Below are 19,247 nucleotides of genomic sequence, written 5' to 3'. Positions count from 1 at the left end.
AGTAAAAACTTATCTGGTTTATTATAGAAAACTCCTAATCCATCTACCTGCTTTCTTCAAACACATCCTTTATCTTGCTGCAAGAGTAATTTCCCTATATGTGTAAAGCTTATTATGTGACTATTCTTTGCCTTCAAGTTAAATTTCAAAGCTAAGCTTTGAATATAATACATTTTGTGAGCTACGCATGGCCTACCTCCCAACTCACTCTTTCCAGAAATTTATTTGCCATAACAGTATTAATTTTCATAATTTTCCTTCCCAATGGTACATTAACCAGAGGTAAATCTCCTGAAAAATGGCTATGAATTCCACAAGGTCAAGAGCTCTGATAGTTTTTGTACTTTAATCACATTTTCATTTTTCACATGCATACACAATAAATATACATTCCTTGAATACCTCTGAAATTAAACAATTAGGATAGAGCTCTTATTTTTAAAAGAAAATATTAAATTAAAATATTAAATCAATTTAATTTAATATTAAATATTAAATCTTCACTTTGTATTAATTATCGACATGTATATTCTCTTCCTAATGCCTTTGCTTTGATTGTATCACAAGCATCTTTATTTTTTCTTTACTTCAGGGATATATTATATTATGGTGTATAATTGTTTGGCCACCTGCTGCAACAGTGGCTCACATTATAAAGATATTTGGTCATTAGTCTACACAGTTATTTCACGCATGAGAATTATCATTTTTAATTTGGCAGCAGTGAACTAACACCCCAGCATGTGTTCAAAACTACCACCTCCAAAAAGCAATAAAGAGAGTTGACTAAGTTGATTAAGACAATAAAACTATCAGAACTGCTTCAGGGCTAACAAAAATGCTTACATCAACTCATACTGTTTATAATTGCTAGTATTTTTTACATTTTTCTTAATGACAATAATACAAGCTACTAATTCAGGTTGTAAATTAAAATGTACATAAAATGATAATGTAGTTAATAAATTCAAGAAATCACCCATTGAAACTTTAATTATCAAGATATTTCAATGTAAAATGCACCCTGATAAGATACTGAGCCAAATATATTCATGTAACAGACATTCAGTCTTCATATTCAGAATACCACAACTATTAGGAATGAAAATGTAAATGAACTGAAAATGTAATTGGTGAAAAAGTACACAAGTTATAAAAGTACATTTTGCCTCTTTGCTTCAAGAACTGCTATCTAAAACTACATTCTCTTTTGATAGAATTTCATAGTACAGAGTGAAGTAGGAAGTTTGAGGTTACCTAATGAATGTAGGCTGTATAAACAGTTCAACTACCCAGTTCCGGGGGGAAAACTGACATTTCTCATTAAAATTGTGCTTAATAGTTAATACAGATTTGATTGACTATTGACTGGTCTTTATATTTCCAAGTTTCCCTTCTAGATCTATTATTATTTATTTATTTTTTAATTGTTTTATTGAGGTCATATTGGCTTATAACATTGTGTCAGTTTCAGATGTACATTATTATACTTCAGTTTCTGTATAGACTGAATCATGTTCACCACCTGCAGTCTAGTTTCCATCCATCACGATACATATATGGCCCTTTAACCCTTTCACCCTCCCCCCACCCTCTTTTCCTCTGGTAACCACTAATTTGTTCTCCATATCTATGTGTTTATCTTCCACATATGAGTAAAATCATATGACAAATACCATATGATTTTTATTTTTGATAAAGAAAATGTTAATATAGCACATACAAAACTTAGAAGCTTAATAAACAACAGACTATAAAAAGTAGATGAAATATTTTGCTGCGTATATAACCTAAATATACTTGGAATTTATCATTTTCTTTTTTTTTTTTTGGTCTGTCATAGTTAACTGAAATAATACATTTATAATCAACTTAATGGCAACAATAATGAAATTAAAAGAAGCAACCTGTATACATTTACGGAAATTTCCAGTCAAAAAACAAAGCATGATAATTTTATTAGATAGAAATGTGACATATTTTGCAAAAGAATGAATGTTAGAATAATTTGCTTTGCTTTATTTGATCTTCATTCTAAGGCACAGTTCTTAACACTAACTATAAATTAGAATCACCTGGGAGGTTTTTTCTCCTTATTTTTGGGCTTTATTGAGGTGTAATTGACAAATACAAATCGTATATATTTAAGGTGTACAGCTTGAGGTTTTGACACATGTACACATTGTGAATTGATCACAGTCAAGATAATTAACATATCCATTTCCTTACATTGTTGCCTTTTTCATTCCTTTTTTATGTGTGTGTGGTGGGAACACTTAAGATCTGCCTTCTTAGCAAATTTCTAGTATACAATACAGTATTATTAACTATAGTCACCATGCTGCATATTAGATCCCCAGAACTTATTCTTCTTGTGTAACTGAAGCTTTCTACCCTTTGACCTGGGAGTATTTTAAATCCGTCAGTACCTGGTCCACTCACTCAGACCAATCAAATCAGAATCTCTAAAGGTGGAGCCGAGACACTAATAGTTTTGGAAGTTTACTAGATGATTCAAATGAGCAGCCAGCTATCAGGAAATTTTCAGCATAGACTCTTTACCTTTTTAATATCCTACCATCCCTATATTAACAAATTGTATATGAACATTTTTATATAAAATAATGTGAAATTAATCATTTAAATATGACTTTTTGTATTTTCTTTATTTTCCTCTTATCCAAAATTTCTTTTGATGTTTATTTAAAAAATGAAAATCATATATAGTCCATTGTTCAGCTCTAATACCTATAATTTGCACGTTTTGGTGTTTTTGACAGCGGAATAAACACTCCAAGATGGTTACATAAATGATATGACCAACCACTGATAAAAATCAGATATTCTGACTTGCACGTTAAAATTTTTCAGATGTTCCTTAAGTTGTAAGAAGACTTTGAAGTATCTGAGGCTCTGGGTAATATACCTGTCAACTCATAGAAGTTTCTGCTTAAGAAGGGGAAAAGCTGCTTCTGTGTACACAGGTGAGTGTAAGTGAAATTTTAGTTTCTTTTATTTATTTGAAGTGCTAGTTTCTCCTGGGTTACTGGGAGTGAGTCCAGCTGAGCCTGGGTGAATTCGAAGGCCACATTCAGCAGAGGGCACAGCTTCTGCTGGAATTACAACTAAAAAGATAAAATATGGCAATGTAAAACTCATTTTGAGGACAAGTGATGGTGTAAAATATTTCTACTTTGTGACTTGCACCATAGTTTGGAAGCAGGTGCACAATGTTTGGTATATCCTTGGTGCTTACACTTCTCATTATTTTCAATTAGGCACAATGCAAAATTTAGGAAGTTGATTGATTTACTGTGAAATTTCCTTTAATACAAATATAGTTAGTCCATGTTTGCCTAGGTATGTTCCATAATTTGGATGAGGGGATTTTTTTAAAGCTACTAATTGGAAAGAGAAGCAAACTTAGCTGAAGTATAAAACATGATTTTAAAGAGAATAAGAAAATGAGCTCATCCATCTAAAATATAAAGTGTACACTATTGTAATAAATTATGGTCTCTAAGGGGATAAATAAAAAGTACTCATGGTCCAAAGAGTTCTTATATTTTAGTTGGCACAGAAAGAATAAATAGATCTAGGGCATAACATGTTAACTGATGCTAGAGAATTGGAATGTTTATCGCTATTTGGAGTATATTTCTTTCTAAGTTTTCAATATATATGTAGCCATATTAAATGATTGGGTTTCAATAAGTTTTTGTGTACATATTTACAATTATTTATCTAGCTAAGGACTGAGAGAACGGCAAAGAATGTGACAGCCATGCTGATAACTGTTTTTCCAATTGTGGTAATAGAAAATATTTAGGTTTTTAGCACTGACCTCTATTATGGGGTGGATGGAGGTAGACTACAAAAATAAGTCCAAGAACTATAGAGAGATCTTAGAAACTGAGTAAAATAAATGAAGTTGCTTTTGTCGGTAATTGTTGATTTTGTGGCAGAAATTTCAGTTTTATTCAAGTAAAATATCTCTCATTTCATTTATAATCTGAAAGATTTGGATAGATGTTTTTTAGTATTTTAACTTATCAGCCTGATATTGTTACCCTATCCCCATGGTCTGGACAAAAAACAAAAAGCGTACTATTGGTATATATTTGAGTGAATAAATGCCAAATGTGTTAATTTGGCTTCATCACTTCTCTTTTCCAACAAGTTAGTATGATTCATGTAATTACTGTAATCAAGTTGTAACCTCAGTGTTTTTCACCTTATGATTGAAGCCCATTGGGTTGAAGACGAGATGTTTAGCTTTTCTTTAAGGCCACAATGACCTCTTCATTGAGAGGGTATTTAGGTCACACAATACAGGCCAGGGGTCCTTCTCAAGTTTTGGTTGTGTACATGGGGCTGAAAAAATCCAATTTTATTTAGCCACTGGACTCTGAAATGCATTCCAAATGGATGAACCCAGAGATCAGAGTATCTTTTTTCCCCAACACCTTTTATATCTTTCTTTCTTACTATAACAATTCAATCTCTCAAATACTAAATTATTTTTTCTGGTTATGGATTCATTGCTAAAACCTTCCAGGCTGAAGATGGCAGAAAAATAATTAAGCTGGAAAATCATAGACATTGAGGATAGCAAATATTAAAATTTGTAGTCTAGATTGTCTCATCACACATTTGAATAGCTATTTGAGATTTAAAAATCTCTGGCTGCAAAAATGTTGACATAAATATCCCAGTTTGTATAAATATCAGTTTCCTAATTTTTCAAAGCTGTGCTTTATTGATCTTGCTTCTATTCTTGAAACTGTTGTGGTGGAATCTTTCTTACCCCTACCCCCCATCATTTGAAGCCTGTGTGAAGATTTGTGAAATGATAAGTTTAATGCTACATTAAGAATCACAAAATAATGTTTGGTTTTAAAGAGAATACATTGTTTATAATTTTTTTCAAGACTGACTTGAAAGTTTTTATAAAATTATTAGCATTTACATCTTCTATTTACTTGGGAACAACAACAGGATTTTAAAAAATTAGACGTCCATTAATTAATTCATTCACCAAATATTTATTGAGAAAGTATTATACACCAGGTACTTTCTTAAGTACTAAAGATAAACATCCTTAGTATTATAGGTGTCTTAACAAACACATTATTAGTCTGGAGGAATATTTTATTAAATGATCCATGGACCATCTATTTTAGAATCTCCTGATGGGATAATTTAGAAATGATGATTTCTGGGTCCCACGTGAGATTAAATGAATTATATTATCTGCCCATGATTCCTAAGAATATGCATTTTAGCAAACTCTTCAGGTGCTTCATGGCATGAGAACATCTTTTTATTTTGGTTCTATGTTTGTGTGGTTTTGAAAAGTAGGATCTATTAGCCTAGGGCCAGATTCTGTATTAAAAGAAATGTGGGCTCTGGAACAACAGAAGAAGGAGAGCGAATAGCCAATTCTTGGCCATGTTTAAAGTTTCTTTAAATATTTCTGTCTCAGGTGCCACAAACAGAATATCAACTCTGGCATTTGATCATTTTTCTTCCTGGGATATTATTTCCTATAGAAGGGCTCTGGACTTCACTCAATTATTAATGGATTTGAAGTCTGCGGGTGAATTACTTTATGGCTAATACTCAAGCCCAGTTTGATCTGTTATAGCCCATTACAAAACCTTAGTCAGCTGGAGTAATGGTTAAGTATTTCATTATATTTTGTTTTCATAATTTGAACATTAAAAAATCTCATCAATTGATAGCTACTAAATATTTCAATGAAACTGATATTAATCCTAACAAGATCCACTTTTATAGTCCCAGGGGAAGCTGAAAGTTATATGGGTTCTCATGTTCCTCAATGAGATAAAGTGACATTTTAAAGGAAGAGGATGCAAATATTACCAGTAAAATGTTCTTACCATATAGTTAGATAAAATTAACAAGGTGCCCAGTGAATATTGACCAGATAATTAACATTTTCTAAGCAATTTAGCTGGACAATTGCTTTGAAGGAAACAATTTTATTTTTAATTAAAATTGTGGCTCATGAGAAAAGTATAGCCAGCAAATAAATTAAGCGTGTGTGTATGTGTGTGTGTGTGTGTATGTGTGTGTGAGAGAGACATGTACTTTTTGAACACTGCAAACAATTTGACACCTGCAGCATATTTTTTTTGGTTTTAAGGACCAACAAATAACATTAGAAATATGACATTTTGAGGCATATTTCTTTAGATGTAGGAGGTTCCAAATGAAGAGAAAAGTACACATATTTATTTTTATGGAAAATTAAATTTGTTTTAAACCTATCGTGTAATGTAATTTCGGTTATTCAAAGGTGAGTTATTAGAAGCTTCGTTCACTCAGCATGAAAGACAAGAGGAGGGAAACACCTCATAAGGAGCTTCTAAGTACCATTGAGAGAGCTCAGGATGTCCCTTGTAATCTGTCACCAATGCCTTCAGGGACTTAAGGGTCACATAAATGTGGACTCTGTCAGATTATAACTGCTGAGTGGAACACTAGCACAAACATAGCCTTTGTTTTCTTCTATAATATAACTCATCTACTGTCAACATCCATGACTGGCCTGGTAAATAGCTAATTATTTATTAATTTCAGATTCTTCTTTATTCTCCTCTTATCATCCAATCTCTAAGCCTTTGGGTACATCCATACTCTTCAGTGTATAATTAATTGGTTAAGCTGTTAAAACACAGTTTCTTTTGTAAGGAATCATCCTTTGCATCACTAAATTCAGTCCAAAAAAGAATTTCTTGACAAAACATTTCTTTTTTACCTAGAGAAGAGTTAAAGAAAATAAAGAATAGGATTGTGAAGAAAACTGTATTAAAAATTATTTGAATGTTTGTTGGATTTTATATTTGGTTTAGTAGTTATTATGTATAACTGTTTTCCTGCGTAAAAATCTCTATGCTTCTAAGTCACACCAACTGAAAATTTGTTTTCAGTTATGCCTTAGGAGGTTATTGTGTAGGACCATGCCTTAAGAAGATTAAACTGCATAAACTTTCTCAGACAATTCTGCAAAGCAAAGAGCTTTATGAAGCTGACATATATAAATAATTATAGTAAGAATTACAATGGTAATAAAAGTAGCTAACCCTTATTTAGCTTAGTATGGCCAAAGATTAATTTGCATGTTTTAGATATATAAACTTCTTTATCTTTTACAACAAACCCCTGAGATGTGTACTGTTATTATCTCCATTTTACACCAGAGAAAAGTAAGGTACAGAGGGGTGAAATATTTTACACAAAGTCACACATAGAGTAATTGGTAAAGCTAGAATTCACACCCAAGCTGTATGGCTCCTGAATAACATTTCAAATGTTGGATCAATCACAATGTGTCATAAAATAATCCTAAAAAAAAAAGAGAAATAAAAATAAAATAAAATTCTTTGGTTCTTGCTAAATGGCAAAGACTTTGAATTCCTTTTGTGTTATAGACAAAAGTCACATAGTGATTTATGATTAGTAATTATTTTATGATTTGTCACATGGTCAATTTATTAAGTTCTCCTTTAATTTTGACAAAAACAAAGAATTGCAAACATCTGAGGTATTAAAGGACTTGTTACCCAGTCATTAGGCTCATTCACTTCATAAGACTGATAGCAATATTTAGAACCCTCCATTTGCCTGCAATCCCAAGGTGATTTTTCACTTAGAAACAATGGCCCACAGCAAGGTGAGGAATGGTGGCAGACAATTGTGAAAGAGGAAGTGAGAAAGATGCAGCCAATGACATGAGCGCACTTGGACGTATCAAATTTAAGAAAGAATATTTGAGGAAGTTAAGGACCTGGAAATTTATTGCTACAGCTATTTATGTGTCTATATTTACTCTTTGAAAAGTCTTCATAAAACTCTGGGAGGTGGGGGTGAGTACAAACAAGTAGTCCAATGTGAAAATTGTCTAACAGAAGTTCCATTTTCATGTGGCGTCTCCATATATGCATTAAAAAAGTCTGTAATCCTGGTAACCAGGAGAGATCTAAGTGTAAACTAATTTTTGGTGTGATTTTTTTCCCTCACATACCATCCATGTGTATCCTTGGTTTAGAGCACTCGTAATGTTGTGATATCATAAATAGTCTACAGTGTCCTCTCCCTTTTCTTTTTTTTTTTTTTGCTGGGAAAAAGTTGCCCTGAGCTACCATCTGTTGCCAATCTTCCTCTATCTTTTTTTTCCCTCCCCAAAGCCTTAGTACATAGTCGTATATTCTAGTTGTAAGTCCTTCTAGTTCTTCTATGCGAGCCACCGACACAGCACGGCTGCTGACAGATGAGTGGTGGTTCTGTGCCCAGGAACTGAACCCAGGCCACCAAAGTGGAGCGTACAGAACTTTAACCACTAGGCCATCAGAGCTGACTCTCCCTTTTCTTGATAACCAGACCAAAGTTATCACTGCACTTAAATTTTCTCAAGTGTTTATGTTCACAAGATCACCTCCTCCCATTTTACAATGTCCCCTACCAAATTCAATACACACTATTAGGATATGCCTAATATTACACTGGCTTATCAGCTCTGGACCTAGTCAGCCTCCATTTCTACTCTGTCTTTACTTACTAGCTGTGAGATCTTATCACACCTCTGTGCCTAGGTTTACTCATTTGAATAATAGAAATAACAGAAGTACCTATATTTCCGGGTTGAGGATAAAGTAAATAATCATGTGTAAAACATTTAGAATAGTGCCAGGGGCCTAGTGAGTACTCAGTAAAAAGTTAAGATTTACTATCATTTAACTATATGTTCTAACAGTACATATACAGTGAATTTCTTCTTCAATTTACAATATTCTATTATGAATACTATTTATTGAGTACACATTAACTTCTAGTCACTGGGCCAAGTTTTACATGCGCCATCTTATTTCAACCTCTTAAAAATATTCTAAGGTAGATATTATAAAAATTTATTGTTACAAATGAGGATTAAAAATATCAAAACATTTGGCTAAGTTTATACCTCTAAAACTATGATTAAATTTCAAGTCTGTCCACATTTTAAATGATTCGATAATGCTGATATATATATATACACACACACGCACACGTATTTACACACTCACGTGTGGCGTAATGACGTTCCAGTCAACAATGGATCGCATATATGATGGTGGTTGCATAAGATTAGTACCATATATCCTAGGTGTGGTAGGCTATACCATCTAGGTTTGTGTAAGTATGCTCTATGATGTCCACACAAGGATGAAATTGCCTAAGAACGCATTTCTCAGAACATATCCCCATTGTTAAGTGATGCATGACTGTACATCTATATGATTTTTTTTTCAAGAAATCCTATATGGAAGAATGACATTGAAAACAAAACCAAGAAAAAGCTGCCTATCTGTGTATTGGCTCATCCTAATGCATTTATATATGATCCTATATGTCACCCAGATGGCCCTTCAGGACTGATGGTCTCATTTCTCCAGTGACTGTGAAGTGTGACTGCTCATGGCTCACAGCTGAGTACCCCTTCAGCATTTCCTTCAGCAGAGAGGAGCTGCCTTTCTTAGGTTAAGACCTTCCTAGGGCAGCCTTAAATCAATACCTAGTCAACGCAGGGATATATAAGTCTGGCTCCTCTTGTTCCAATTCAGGACATGTCAGAGGGGCCACCCCAGCTGCAGAGTTTCCATTTGATCTGCTTGGGTCTCTGTTGGAACCAAACTACAGTTCAACTCTTTCTTCTGCCCCATCCTGCTTCCCTCCCCCTTTACAATTGTGACCCCTCCAGCTTGCCCCTATAAACCACCCTCACTCAAATTTTTTGTCTTAGAATCTTTTTTTGAAGAGCCTAGGTTCTGACACACTCTCTGCTCTTCCTGGAATTACTAATTAAATCCCTACTGCCAAGGAAAATACAATATATTTTGTAGAAATTTTCAACTAACTAATCTTTGTACTAGAATTAAATTAAAATCTGTCATTTATTTTGAAATTTTCTCTGAATAACCTTAACTTAAAAAAAAATTTATCAGTAATGAGCTAATTGCTTTTAAAGATTTCTATTTCAAATGTTTCAATAATTCTGAATTTAATACTCATTAGTTACTATATGACAGTTATTTTAAAAAATGTTTTTCCTCTATGAAACAGGCTAAATAATACCTAACCATATTTGGGAAAATGAAAAAAAACATAAGTGCGTCCCATCCTAAATTTCTCCCTCCATTTCCATATCCAATCTACAAGTGTGAAAAAGGGAGCGGCACCATATACTGTGTAGAAACAAATGTACTTAGGTATAACTCTGGTAAAGGAAGTGGTGATTTCTGTGGAAATAAAAAAGGCTACAGAAAAATTATAATTCCTCTAATATTTCAGAATATAGTATTTTTTCTTCACATGATTTAGGATTTTGAAAATCCTCTGGTCCAAACTCTGCATTTTATAGATGAGGAAAATGAAGCTCAGCTCAAATAACAATTTTGTGGCACAAAAAATATAAACATATGTCTCTGAATTCCTGAAAAATCAGCACTCAATTCTGCTCTCTTATGAATATTTTTATCATCTTTGAAGAGATAAATTTAAGAATTTAAGTAATATAAAAAGCAAATCAAAATAACAACAAGATGCTACTGCACACTTATTAGTGTGGCCAGTATCTGAAACGCTGACAATACCAAATCCTGGTGAGGATGTGAAGCAACAGAAACTCTCTTTCCTTGCTGTTGAAGATGAATATGTGGAGCACCGAGGGTTTTTAGGGCAATGAAAATACTTAGTATGATACTATAATGATGGATAGCTGTCTTTATACATTTGTGCAAAACCATAGAATGTACAACACCAAGCCTGAACCGTAATGTAAAATATGGACTTTGGGTGATTATGATGTGTCAATGTAGGTTTATCAGTTGTAACAAATGTACCACTCTGGTAGGGAATTTTGATAATGGGGAAGGTTATGCATATGTGGGGATGGGAAATACATGGGAAATCTCTGTACCTTCCTCTTAATTTTGCTATGCACTTAAAACTGCTCTAAAAAAACATCTTAAAGGAAAAAATCAAGGATCCAAATTTCATAAGGAATTCCTATAAATCAATAAAAGGACCAAGGGGGAAAAAAAAAAAGAAAAATGATATGAAAAGAAGGGAAAATCCAAACACCCAATAAATAAATTAAAACATTAAATCTCCCTTGACAATCAGAAAAAAATATATTAAAACAATTATGAGATACTATCAGGTTAGCATATATCATACTAAAATTAAATTATATTCCTTTGACTTCGAGAAGGAGACATTTATTTTTTTGCTTGTGTTGTGTCTGGTGTGATTCTAAGTGCTTTATCCTCATTGTCTCTCTTCCTGAATCCTTAGAGCAATCTAAGGAATGAGTTTTATTATCTTCATCACACAGATGAGCAACATGAAATTCTGAACAGTTATGAAATGTACCAAGGAAAATACTGGTAAAAATTCAAAACAGGATGCAAAAATTATATTTAAGTTCAAAGTCTATAGTTTTTCTATTAGAACACATGTATGTGTTTGTATTGGCTGAATGGTAAGGTGCAGCTTGGTGAAAGAGAAAACTCTGAGCTGATATCTTGTTAACTCACAAGGATAGAGACTATGCTTTAACTGTCTTTATATCTCTTGTTCATAGCAATAGCAAAACAGTCAAAATGTGAATAACCCAGGATTGAAAAACTGGCGTCATATTTCTATATTTAAAATTTGTAATATTTTTGAGAACACGTTCTAAACTTTGGAAATATATTACCTGGTTCATCAGGAATGGTTTTAACTTGCTAAAATGTTTGTCGTATGCAACACATATACAGAAACTAGAATATAACTCTCCAAGTGGGTAGTTATGAAAATATAAAACAATTATAACAATGAAAATAGCATATTTCTTCCAATACATTTTGACATGTTACTATTTTTACCCCGAATAGTTATGAGTCAGAACCACACAAGGTTCTAGAGGCAGCCCTTATGCTAACTGAAAACACAGATCATTCCTTCAATCAAGCCTCCATCTTATCCATGGGGGAAACTGCTCTCCAGAAAGGAGAGTTATAGAGAGGAGCATTCTTCTGTAGTATTCTATTAGGAACCAAATCAGCAAAAAAATCCAAAAAGCATTAAAAGTCAGTCTTCATGCAAGAAACCAATTTTACACATTGATGAAAGTAAATTTCTGTAATATGTATCCCAAAATTTGAAAGAAAAATATAAAGAAATGAAAAGCTTAGTTATCAAAGGAAATACTGGTTAATGGGTAACTCTTTGAAGAAATAACCAGGTCAAAGAATATAGTCATTATCAAAGACATCCAAGATATTTATATAGAATAATAATTATAACAACTATAGGAGTTAATCCAACTTACTGTCACATTGGTGTTTGGTAAGAATGCCTTTTTGCTTATTGCTTACCTAGCACTTGGTGGTGATGATAAAATTTATTATGATAATAAATTGATTTAGTCAGTGTTCCTTAAGGAGCTAGATGTCACACTCAGAGTGAGTAGTTTGAGGACAGTTTAATAAAAGGATTTTTTTTTTTAACGTGGACAAGATTTTAAAAAACCAACAGAAGACAGTTCTGTACACCAGAGCTGGTAAAAGAGAAGAATTGTTTCCCGACCTAGATGGGAAAGGGCAAAAAGGAAGGAGCAATTGGAAAGGGACATAGACAGACCACAGCAACCTAGAAAGGATGAAATCTGAGTCTCTGGATATTACTTTGGGTAAAGAACCAAAATCTTATAAACCACAGAAGGACCGAGTATGGCTTCCTCCACTATATGATCATCCTGGTAAGTAGCAGGTTAGTCCTGGGAAAGCTTGGAAGAAATTCACAATATATAGCTGAGGCCATATTGCAAGGTCTTTTCTCAAAAGGGCCCAGCTTTCCCCAGGTCAAGGCATTCCAAATCTATGAGTTGGCTTCTGTCTAGGAACTGAGTAAGAGGCCATCAATCCTCACTACAGTGATTTGAGTTAGGTTTCTGTCTGCTTGATGTAGAGATCTTTTTGCTGTCTGTCATATATCAAGCAGCATATTAGTAGCTGATGGTCTATTTCATTTCTAGCAGTACTGTGGTGAATTAGACAACACCATAGATACTTGTAGGCACAAACACTGACCACCACTTCCGGTTTATGACTTTTTGTGATAATTCCTCCTACCTTATTTCTGATGGTTAAGAGCTGCCACTTGCTTTTATTCCTAGTGAGATCAGGAAATTCAATTTCATTACAGCATCCCTGCAGTTATCCCTGGCCCATAGAAGACAGCTACCGCTGAACATTTCAAGGATACTTACAGCTCTCTCAGCAGAGCATTTCTTAATGTCTTCTAGGTAGTAGCCTCTGATTCCTTCTGTAGCTTTTATTCCTTCCATACTTGCTCCCTCAAGCCTGATTGACAGAAATGGGGAAGCTTTTACCATTTGTTGGTCCATGGCCTCCAAGAGCAGGCCTTGTAATTGTAATTGCATGCTACAGATTACCAGTGTTCCCTGACAAGGAAGTTATGTGTCTATCCCTCAAACATACGAGCAATTCACTCTCAGAATCCCATTGTGAAGGTCTGTTTCCTGGGGGCCACTCCTAGGTACTGATTGTTGTATCAATCAGTATCTTAGCAGGAAGCTCTTAGCCTAGGTAATTCTAGATGAGTGTAACAAAGAAAATATTACAGAGTGATGGGCAGAGTCTCTGAAAATCAAAAGCAAAAATGCAGTACTCTTGGAATAATGTGGTAGCTTTCAGATTGAAAAGATTATCATCCTCAATTGCTGCAGTTCTATGTGTACCTACTACACCTCCATTGACATGGAGTATATTTTCCCTCCTCTTGATTTTGGACAGGCTTATGACTTGCTTTGACCAAGAGAATATTGTCAAAGTGTTGCTGTGTCATTTTTGAGACTAGCTCTGCAGAGGTCTGACAGCTTCCACTTTCACTCACTTGGAGCCCTGAACCACTACGTAAGAAGTCTGGCTACCTTCCTGGAAAGAGAGGCCCATCTGGGTCTCAGTCTTACCTGCCACTCCAGCTAAAAACCCAGGTGAATTTTGCTGCACATGCTACCCCAGTCAATACCACAATTGAAGGACCATAAGTAGATGAATGGCTGTTACTGTGTTAATTACAGAGTTTCAGGTCTGTTTGTTAATTCATCAATAGACAATTGAAACAGCTAGTAAGAGTGGGGCACTGTACCACACTCAGATCTAAAGAACATGCATCATGTATACTGTTCTAGGCTGAGCATAAATTCCAGCTTCTCTTTGAAATCCCATGCAGAAGTAATCTATGAAACCTCTAAACCTCTAAATACCATCCTTATATCCTTTATAGCCAACAGCTTACACTATAACTCTTTAAAGTAATCTTTTTCCCCCAATTACATTGTTAATTTCTGGTGTGTGAGATCACTTGTTGTTTGGTTCTTGATATTGCTACACTCCCTGGAAAATGTCTCTCAAACAAGGTAGACATTAAGATAGGGAAGACTTTGCACGAGAATTCATGACAAGACTGTTCAGCAAAGAGTGGTTAAAATATTAAGTTAAACATGACTTTAAATTCTATCAATAGAGTATGTAGTAACTAAAAAAGTTAGTACATTTACATAGTCAATGATAATTAACAGATAAAGAGTAACTACTACATTCATGAGAACCAATATTTTTTCATTCTACAATTTAATAATTGCAAATTTTTTCCAAAAAATAATATACTTTTATTTACATCACTATCAAAGACACTATTCTAAGACATTTACACAGAATTCATAGATTTTACTAAATCACTATTGGCCATTAGTATTATGCATCACATTGTAATGAAATATAGTTTTCATAATCATTATTTTAATCTTTAGTAAAGTAGCACTATTGATATGATGAATAAATACCCAGGTTGGCAGAATAAGGATAATAATTGCTAAAATTTACTATGCACCAGACACTATTCTAAGAGCTTAACCACAGTAACCCATTTAATCCTCATAGCAGTCCTATGAGTGTTATTATTATTATCTCTATTTTACTAATGAGGACACTAAGGCACAGGGAGATTATGTAAATTGTTACGTATGTTAATTGGCTACAGAGCCAACTGGAAGGAATAAGATATCATTTTTTCCATATGTTTCCAATAGCTATGTGGTCACACCTTGAGGTATGAGTTATATAGCTCTTTATTTTGTTTTTTGTTTGCTTGTTTGTTTGTGAGGAAGATCAGCCCTGAGCTAACATCCATGCTAATCCTCCTCTTTTTGCTGAGGAAGACTGGCCCTGAGCTAACATCCGTGCTGATCTTCCTCCATGTTACATGGGACGCCGCCACAGCATGGCCTGACCAGCGGTGCGTCTGTGCACGCCTGGGATCCGAACTGGGCCGCCAGCAGCAGAGCACGCGCACTTAACCGCTCCGCCACAGGGCCGGCCCCCCTATTTTGTTTTAAATATTGTTCTTGAGTTACTATAAAACAAGCCAGCAAGGAAGCTCAGTGGTACTCCGCCCCTTCTCTACTTTTTGGTTTTCTGCATCATTTCTTCCATTCCACCTGAAACATACTATACATTTACACAAAATGTAGAAAGAGGAACATATTAGCCAACTTGCATTTGATATACACAAACTTGTTAGTAACTCTGGCAAGAAAATTAAATCAGTTCACACCTCTTTGTTATGATTAAGATAAGTCGAACTCAGAGGATCCTGATCAGTAAACACAAATAATCTTCCAGCAGAGACACAAGCCAAGAAAAGGTATGTGTTTGCCTAGGGGAAGAAACTGTGGAGGGGGCAATACTTCCATTTAAAGGTCTACAGACCATATTATGGCTTCCCCTATCCCCAGTAAAAAACAAAATTTTGAGCTATTTAGGAACTAATTTTCCCATATGTGGTTGATTAAATCAAAATTCCATGCAAAATAGCACAGTGGGATAAAACAAATTTAAAATGTGCTATTTATGTTTCTAAAATAAACTGACACATGTAACAACAGGTGTTATTTTTCTAAAGTGAATATGTTCAGGGATGGCCCAGTGGCTTAGCGGTTAAGTGCGCGCGCTGCGCTACTGGCGGCCTGGGTTCGGATCCCGGGCGTGCACCGACACACAGCTTCTCTGGTCACGCTGAGGCCTCGTCCCACATACAGCAACTAGAGGGATGTGGAACTATGACATACAACTATCTACTGAGGCTTTGGGGGGGGGGGGAAGGAGGAGGATTGGCAGTAGATGTTAGCTCAGAACCGGTCTTCCTCAGCAAAAACGAGGAGGATTAGCATGGATGTTAGCTCAGGGCTGATCTTCCTCACAAAAAAATAAATAAATGAAGTGAATATGTTCATAGAATCCTAGAACAGGTATCATTTTATATTTTCTGTAAATGCTGGTAGGTATCATTTGATGCTTTCAGGCAAAGATAGAAAGAGAATATTCTAATTTCAGTGCATTAAAAATGTTGACGTTCCATATAAAACAACCTTGTATACATTAATAATCTATAATAATATTTTTACCAGGCAGGTAATTACCACTCAGTGGAGTTAACACACTCCATTCAAAAGCATGGAGAGGATAAGTCTAATTATAATAGGCTGAAATGATTTCCATTTGGAAGCAAGATTATCAATGCATAGTAAAAAAAAAATTTAATCCTTGAAAAACATAAAGGACTTTAAAAAATTGTGTCCAATATTGGTATATATGTATATGAGAATGATTTTTGTGAGCTCTTGAATGGTTCCTGTTCCCAAATCTCTCTGACACTCCCCGTGTGGGTTCATCAAATGCTGCCTATACATCAGATTCTAATGCAGAATTTCAAGCCAATCTGTCCTTAGGTAACTAGGCAATCCCATCCAGAACCAAATAGATTGTTCTTCCAATTCTATTCTGTTGCCCAAAGTGCACTTCTACCTGGTCTCCTAATTTCCTTATGACTAAAATCCCAACTGTGTATTTTATTTCCCTTGTATCAATAGACTTTTTCCAAATACTCATTAAATGGATTCCCACCCATGGCTAAGTCATGTGCTGGAATAAATATACTACTGATATGATTACAATAATCAGTATGAAACCCCTACATTAATTCCTATCTACCGTTCTAATGTTTGATTCAAATAAACATGTAAAACAGTTCCCTACACTCAAATATAGCACTTTGGTCAGAATAGAGTTAAGCAATGGAATTAGGCAACAGAATGCATGGCCAGGAAACTGGTTAGGACTTACTTAAATAGACCTAAAAAATATATGGAAAATGAAAAGATTCTACATAGGTTCATTTGGCAAGTGAAAATATTGTAGGAATGTAGCAAAGTGGATAGAGTACAAATCATGAATACCTTCTTATTGTTTGTGTCCCCTTATCACAGTCAATTATACTCTCTGAAGATTGGTTTCCTTATTTCTAAAATGTGCAAACTAATGCTTATAAGATTATTATATAATTATAGAGAAAATATCCATCTTTAACCAGATCTATATTAAAGCCTATATAGAATAGGGATTCAATAAATTATTATTATTATTACTGTCATTATTATCTTAAATGTCAATAATATAATTATATAATAAAATATAAATTCATTATTATGAAATAATACATGTCAATGATAATAGAATGCTAATAATACCTGGCTCTCTATTTCAGATACTTTCAGCAACATATAATTAAGGAAAGAGCTATCTATTAATTAATTCACTTTATAGATACTGAATATCTGCAATGTGATAGGCATCATTTTAAGTCTTGAATTATCCAATAAAAATGGTCTTTAATATCATGGAGCTTTCATTCCAGTGAAGGTAATCATAAATAAATCATAATAAAATAAATAAGTAAAAAGTAAATAGATAAGAAAATATTAGAAAGCAGTGAGAGTGACTGAGTAGCTACTTAAGTTGAGTGGTTAGGAAAAGCCTACACAAAGAAATGATGATGTGAGCTAAGGCTTGCGTGATGAAAAAGATCAAGTTAGGCAAATCTCTAGACACTGGGAATACAGTTCACTCAAGACATTCTCTAATATGTTTCCCAACCTGTTTAAATGTGTATATTTTAGACAAACGTAAAACGGACTTAGGTTTATTAATTATTAGTAGTGGTACATAGTGAACCTATTCTCATTAGTGATACTGGACTTACCTATAACTGGTATTCATTCTCTCATTCTGCTAATATTTAAAAACATTTATTGAATATTTAACTTATATTTATTGCCTACCATCAAAGGGAAGAAGCACAGTGGCTAGGAATTTCGGAGCTATAGCTAACTTCCTACGTTTGCCACATTCTCTTCCTCAAAGTGCCCTGTGACTTGGATAAGTTTTTTAAAATGTTTAAACCTTTATATTCTTATCGTTAAAATTATGATAATAATGGTATGTGTATTATAGTCTTTTGAAGATTATATAAAACGGTGTATATAATCTAATCCCCACACCTGGCATATAAACAATGGTTTTATTTTAACTAATATGATTTAAGATGATGAGGAAAAAGAGTTAGCCTGCCTGTTTTTGTACAGTATGAGAGAGACTCGCATAAAGGCTCACAGTGCAATGAAAGCACATAGAAAGACACTTACTTATTATTGAAAGTGTCAAAGGAAACTTCCTATAAAAGATTTTAGATATCAATGAATGGGAATGCTATCTATACTACTCACAGTCATGGTGTTCAGAAGTCTGTTGAAAAGCAGATGCTGCTCACCAAAGGAAACCGTGAGGCTTATACAGGGATCTTTTCTACCCAGATTAACCACACATATCCTGTTTGAAACGATCAGCCACTAAAATTGGGGAGGGGGGAATTATGAATATGAACATAATATACGTGGTTCACTCTAATGTTTCCTTCTGTGTAAGAAAATTTATGAAATCTCTTACTTTCTAAAGCAAAGGGAGATAACGTAGGACAACTGTAACTAATCCATGCTATTGTACAGACTAAATTTTCATTTGTATCACGTCTAGATAAAAGTTAAAGCAACATATTGAAAGACCTGAACTTCAAGAAGAGGAATTCAAAAATGTATCTACATTTAGTGTTTTGAAGAAAAAATTTCTCTTGTGCCTTGGAGTAACTAATAGAATCAAAATCCAGACGGAAGCCTATTGAGTATCTTCTTGAATCAGAGGTGTTACCCAGAGAATGAAGACATAGTGTGTCCATCTTGTAGGGAAAAAAAAATGCTGTGAACTCTTTTTTCACCACAAATC

Source organism: Ceratotherium simum, chromosome 8 (genome assembly GCF_057802395.1).
Source record: "Ceratotherium simum simum isolate JZ-2026a chromosome 8, ASM5780239v1, whole genome shotgun sequence".
NCBI classification, from domain to species: domain Eukaryota; kingdom Metazoa; phylum Chordata; class Mammalia; order Perissodactyla; family Rhinocerotidae; genus Ceratotherium; species Ceratotherium simum.
The sequence above is the reverse complement of the archived record's forward strand: the minus strand, read 5'-3'. Positions refer to the sequence as shown.